Source organism: Echinops telfairi, unplaced genomic scaffold, assembly GCF_000313985.2.
Source record: "Echinops telfairi isolate 266 unplaced genomic scaffold, ASM31398v2 ScPeMD7_3533;HRSCAF=4204_0, whole genome shotgun sequence".
NCBI lineage: Eukaryota > Metazoa > Chordata > Mammalia > Afrosoricida > Tenrecidae > Echinops > Echinops telfairi.
In genome coordinates, this window is record NW_022107431.1 from 55,306,158 (window position 1) to 55,313,055 (window position 6,898).

A 6,898-nucleotide genomic window follows, 5' to 3' on the forward strand; every position below is an offset into this window, starting at 1 on the left:
TTAGACCTCAGGAGTGGTGGCTTGGGAAGACCAGGCACAGACGCATCCCCAATTTAGACAAACAATTGTGTGTGATGCTTCAGGAGATGGTGGTCTTATGGTCCCAGGAGAAGTGTAGGTGTGGATAGTTTCCTAAAAATCACTGCAAAGCCTCCCTTCTCAGAATATCAATTGTATCCCGTAACCATTGTAAACATTTGCTAATTTCTTCCCATGGCAGTGGGAGAGAAAAGTCTGCTGATCTCTTCCTGTGATCATTGCGTCTGTCACGCCATTTAATCTATAACGTGCTTGATTTATACTGGAAGTTTGAAGCAGTTTGGAGGTAGCAAACCCCACTGTTTCCTTCTTCTCATATTTTAAAATAACCTGAAGTGTTTCTGAAATCGGTCTGCACTCTGAAACAGTGACAGGCATTCCAGACCTTGTGTCCTGAAAAAAATACCATATGCTCTGGTACATTATTCTAGTTCAGAAAGAAATTATTGAGGCGCGCAATTCTTTAATATTTTAGGTTAATTTCTCATATTATCTCTATACCTCTTTACTTTTTTCATAAGACTCTTTCATATAGCTATTGTAACCATAATGTGCTCCATTGAAATCTATTTGGAAAATGATCGAGCTGCACAAAAGGAAAGAGAAACAACACTGAGCTCTTTCTCCTTCTCTCCTCGTCATCCTTGTTTTCCGCCTTTCTCGCTCCCGTTTTCATATGTGCACACCAACCGTCTGACCCACACATCCGCATGTTCGACTACTCGGGTTACAAGGATCTATAAATAAATAATTTGAATATGCCTATTTCTATTAGGCAGTTGAACTGAATTATAGGATCCAATGCTATTTTGTGTAATATAAATGATAATCAAGCCAACAGCAAACTGGCTTCTAAGAAGGATAAATTTGTTTTCATCAATAAATGAGCAGTCTTCCCCGAATGTCTGTGCTTGGCTGAAGGAGAACTGGCCTTGTAGAAGTGATATTGGAATAATCTGTTTTCTCACTAGCAGTGCACAACCTCACTTTGGCATGGCCGTGGGCTAATCACACCACATCTCCTGATAGCACAGACATATAAAGTTTTTCCTATCACCCATTGCACACAAACATGTTTTCGCGGTCCCTAAAAAAGCTGAAACTCAAACAACAACCATGCACACATATGTACAGACTGTTGCAGAATTTACCAACAGGATATTTTTTTTACATTTACATGCATGTGAAAATACATCTAAAATTACAATTCTATGTTTTATTCCCTGTATCTGTTAGTAAAGCTAAAAGCTCAGGAAGGAGCACTATGTTTATTTTTAGCACCCAATCATGGAACTGTCTTAGCTTCAGTAACCCAAGCAACCTGTTTTTCGGTATCATCATCGAATAATAAATGCACTTTTCCTTTCAGAGAGTAAGATATCTATTCCTCCAGGAAAGCTACTTGTGCATTTTAAACAAAATGGATGAGTGCTAAGCAAAACAAAAGAAACCTGCAATGACATATTCTTTAATAATGAAAATTTGGTTGCAAGGTAATTGGCAATTAATTCCTAGACCTAAAGACTATGTGATTGTCTCTCCTGGTCACTTTGGATTCCGATAGTCACACAGATTCCCATACCCTCATACTTTACATATTTGGTCATGATGTCAGACTATTCTGGTCATTTGCATTTACAACTTACTAAGAATAACCACTGTCCACTGGTAGCGGTTCTTTATCAGGGTGTTTATCACCCCTTTATCACCTCCCCTCCTGTTTCCTCTTCCCATGTGCTAACAACACAACAGGGTTCTCACTAATGCCATCTAGTTTAGCCTGCTCTCTCTAGAGAAGGTTCCACCTTGAAATGCTCTCATTTCAGTTTAGCCGCTGCCCCATTTTCTGGGGCATTGTTTTCAGCTTATTACACTCAGAAAATCTTGAAATCTCATTCACTTTGAGGTGTTAATAGCCGAGTGCTCCATAGACACATGTCCTAAGAAATTTGCATTTTAATAGAGGACTATTCCTTCATAACTCAAAGGAATGAAATGTCCTTAATGGTGGAATTTCAAGCCTCACTGACACGGGTGGAGGAAATATTTGGGGTCTGAATACTGCTAGCTGGCCATGATACTTTTCATCCAGACTTATTGAACCGCAGTGGAAGTTGGAGCTCATATTTGAGCAAGATTAAAACAAAACAAGTCTAAATTGCCAAATAGGTGGATGACCCTATTTCTCAAAGGGAGGCAGCCTTCCCAGTCCCGTCTCCCCGAAGCGGTGCTCGTGGGTCACGGCGGCACTGTCCCGGTTCACGGTCTCGACTTGAACAGATGGAAGTACCTGCGTCCGATTTGAGTGTGCTCTGCAAAGGTTATTTCACGAAACAAATATCTTGAACACAAGGGAACAAAGAAAGTATAATACCTTTTTTCTTCACTTCCATAACAGTTTCCTTCTCCATTTTCTTCTTCGCGTCTTCTTTCCCTGCTAGTAAAATAATAGTGTTATAAGGCTCTGCAAAATCAAAAGCTTGCACAGTCGGCTGGTTTATATTTCAGAGGATGCGCGACTGTCATTCAGGTACAATATTAAGCTTGAATAGAGAAATACTCAGTAAGAGACATAAGGCAGGTCAAATACACACGATTAAATGAGTACCTTCATCATGTACTAACAGTTGAGGTGTGCTTTCTTTTCAAGAAGGGGACAGTTTTTTGCCGCCATTAAAAAGAAATGTTTCATGTCAGCTGAAACAGCAAATGACATTATTAATGAGGATGGAGTTAAGTAGTTTTAATAAACTATATTAGAAGAAATATATGGACTCGTCCCTGAACTACCAAGTCATTGGAGCGTGTTGGAAACTCGAGAACATCCGAGGTTCCAGTTGGGCTTGAGATGAACTCTGGGGAAGCAACAGTTACAAAGAGCATGCAAATACAGCAAACCAGTCAATGTTTTCCTCTTCTTCATGGGACTATTCGATCTTTTAATGAAATGTTAAAATTTCAATGGACTAAGTTGAATAGCAGTATTCCCATTTGTCTATAATCAAGTAAAGTCAACATACCAGACAGTAGTCATTAATTAAAGCCCAGTCCTGGGGATTTGGGGCTCGGCTCAGGGAGTCTCTGGGACATGGGGTACAGTGAGTGGTGTGACCCTTTGCCTGGGCATGCCGACACAGTAGGATACGCTGGGCGCCACTAGGGTTCCCCGTATGGGTTCCAATAAATTTCTTCCCTTTTGCTTAAAAAACAAACAAATAAGCAAAACCAATTTGGCCTCAACTTTCATTTGAAACAGTCTCTTTACTTTATTTGGAAACCAACATTGAAAATATTACTAGTAATAACAATAAAATCATGGACTTTGCTTCCATAGAAAACAATAGCTTTACCTGTAGGGTTTTAAATTGATATTTATGTTAAACAGTTTTACAATTCTTTACCTTTCTTTTTTATTTCAGAAGTCACTTTCTTCTCAGATTTCTTCTTTTCCTCTTCTTTTTCTAGGGAAGTAATTCAAAATCCTTACTTGGGAAAGATTAGAACAAAAGGAAAGCCACGGCTGCCATAAGGAGCAAAGGTAGATCAATTCTGTCACCAGATAGATGTCCTTGCTCTCAGTCTTGTTTTCCTCCTCTACAAAACAATACTACCCTCCTGAAAGTAGACACTCTTTAAAAAGCATTCCACAGAGTGACTGGATCATAGCAGCCTGCCAGCTGTATGTGTGTGGACACAGTTAATGTAGTGGTAACCCGTTGGGCTATGATCCTCATGGTCAGCAGTTCTTAACCACCAATAGCTCCAAGGGAGAAAGACTGGACTTTCTACTCCTGTAAACAATTACAGTCTCAGAAACACACAGAGGGTCCCTATGAGTCAGCACTGACTTGATGTCAATGGTAGTGACAGTATGCGCGCGCGCGCGCGCGTGTGTGTGTGTGTGTGTGTGTGTGTGTGGAACATATGACATGTATGTATATATATATGGATGTGTACATATAAAACATAATGAATAATCTAGTTTCAGTTGTCTCAGGCACAGTTTGTAAACTACCCAAAGTAAGATATTAATATGTAAATATAAAAGATAACTTCTTAGTTATGCCAGTAACCTAAAATAATTATTTTTTCTTTTGTTCCATATGTTGTACCCATAGATAGATTGCCTTTAACTCTATTTTTAATTTGACCATTTTTCAAATCTGTCTCTTGTCAACAGGCATGTGGGACCTGGTGACATTTGTCTGGCAGCATGTTGGGGACATAACTTTCACTGTCCTTTCTGAATGCTTGTGTTAACAAAGTCACAGACTGTCTTTGCACCCAGCGGCTGTAGTAAGTCTGGATGCTGTGGAGTAGGGTGATGGGTCTCTAGACTTTTTCCTGACAAACCCCTGTTTTCCAAGGTCAGAAGAAGCCTGGGCCTGAGGGGAAAGCAGGAATGTCAATGTGCCTCCCAGCCACAGCCATGTGAAGACTGGGCATCCATGGACCCATTTCTGGTAAGTGTAGTCATCGCATGGCTTCTTGAATGGAGAGTCATGAATAAGAGCAAAAATTGAATGCATAGTTCTAGTATTAATCTGCACGTTGTCTGGTGGTTGCATCTAATTAAATATAAGAATTAATTCATTCCCTCAGGCATAGAGCTCTTTTACCTTCAAGATCAAAGACAGCACTTTCTATGTTAGAAGTATAATTTATAAAGAACCCCTTTTCATTACTCCTAGAGGTAATGTCATAGAGAGAAATATATTCACACTTTCTCTAAATGTGTCTGTGGTGTACTATTAAAGCTCATCCAGTCAAAGTAGAAAGTTAAGAAATTAAAATTTGAAAGTTCCAATATTAGAAATAAACCTATTGAATTCCAATTTGCCTTTCCCTAAGGGTTATGTGGATTAAATATGCAAATCATATTGGAAAGTCTGAATAAGAATATTTTAATTTAAGCATTATTACATACATCTTCTTTCGGGAAATTTTATGTAGCAGAGTATTTTTCTATATTATCTAAATGTGTGTGCCAGACAATGGCGTTGACATTTGCTGAATATCATCTGCTAATGTCATGAACAGAAAAGGGTTAATTAAGATATATGTGAGTTGTAAATATTTTTATGTTCATATCAAAAATCAATATGATAATCAAAATCACAATTTTTTATCCAAATATCTACATGTCTTCATAGCACAGATGACTACATATTCAATTTGAAGTTTAAGCTTGTGTAAAGTGATCAATCTTAATTGAATTCACAAAGAGATAGGCATTTGAGGTCCTATAAAGGAAGGCTTTCTTTCTTTCTTTCTTTTTTCCCCCTTAGGAGACTACTCTTGTGCACGAAATTCTATCTTTTTAAATTAATATAGCTGGGGATTTATTTGGGGTTTTATTGTGGTGTTACAATATCATTGCCTTCGTCCGGATTGAATTAATGCTTCCATTATGCACTCTGCCTGTGATTACAGCCATGCACTGAAAGAGTCATGAATAAGATCAGAAGTCCAGCAAAAGCCAGTATAAATAATGTACTTTAATAACATTTTTATGAATTAGACCTTTAAGACGTCATTATGGGACTGATTTTATTCATGGCGAAGCCCCTGCATTTCGTCAAGTGCTATGATCTCTATGCTATAAGTGATTTGGCAACAATGAAGTTAGGCTTTTCATTTTTCAAAGACACAAGGATTTAATTATACCCTACTGCAAAAGTAACCCACGTTTCTTTTCTGGAAACTCCTCTCCTCCTATATTGCTTATCCTCCCGCCGCCATGCACAGAAGACAGCCTCCGGTCACTGTTTGAACATATCCAATTTCCTCCCCACAACCTCTTCCAAGGTTTTCATTTGCTGCTGTGCATGTGACAGTGAAGACGAGCCAGACCATTTAATACCTCAGTGTCCAAGGGTTTGTACTGAAGCGTAGCTATAAGGGGAGACCTTATTGGCTTATAGCAAAGATGATCTTCAGCAAATGTCATAAGCCCTGAAGTGATTTCATGGTTGTTTGTGGCAAAGATCACAGGCAAGGTTTGTTTTAGGGGAGAAATGCTCCCTACAATTAGTACCCTGAAGCAGCAAATACGTTATTAATTTTTGCATAAATTAACACCAGAGGAGAGAAACACTCCGATTTTTTTTACCTCCTAAATCCTTACAATATGCTCCCCTTTTGTTTTAAATGTTTTCATGACATCTCAAGCCCAGGGAATATTCAACAGTTAATTATAATTACAAAGGCTTTTAAGATGCATGTGCCTAATTAAAAAGAGAAAAGAAGAAACAAATGCAAAACTTTCAATTCCATCTACACATTGTTCCACCCCTCTTTGTCTTTTTGGCGTGGAGATGATCCAAATTCAACGTTTCAAGTAAATGTCCCTTCCTTCCAAAACTTGATCATTGAGTTTGACGCATGCTTGTTTCCAGTGAAATGTACAAGGGCTTATTTTGTTCATAGCAAAGCATTTCAAAACCTCATTACTACCACAATGTTTAGTCTCTAGAGTGCCAGAGTTTGTCCTGAAAACCAGCTCATGTGGAGATTTTCAAATAAGTATATATTTTTTAAAAAGTTAAGTTCAATGACATTAACTCCTGTCCTCTTATCTAAAGATGGACGCGAGGCATTGGAGAGAGTGTGGGTATGAGCAGCAGTGACTCTGTTTTGAGTTTTCTTTTCTGGGAATGTGACATTGGACAATATGTTTATACTATGAATTTTATTTTCCATTGGAAATCTGATACAAATAAAACCTACTTGCTGGTTTATTGTGAGGACTGAAGATAGCTAACATGCTGTTAGCTGTTTATAAATTAATTATAGTAATGACCAATTATTACTGTATCTTAGAAATAGTAACAACCTATGTCCAGTCTTCAGTAGTTTC

The 6,898-nt window shown here is 38.2% G+C and overlaps 1 long non-coding RNA gene across 2 annotated transcripts in view; it reads left to right on the plus strand.

Moving 5' to 3' along the window:
• Positions 1 to 4,308: 4,308 nt before the first annotated feature.
• The window catches only part of LOC123522191, a 29,022-nt gene continuing 26,432 nt past the window's right edge, over positions 4,309 to 6,898 (plus strand). The window contains exons 1-2 of one of the 2 annotated variants that reach the window (XR_006680473.1): positions 4,309 to 4,335; positions 4,407 to 4,502. This is a non-coding gene — a long non-coding RNA (uncharacterized LOC123522191). The other variant, XR_006680472.1, reaches the window with a different exon arrangement.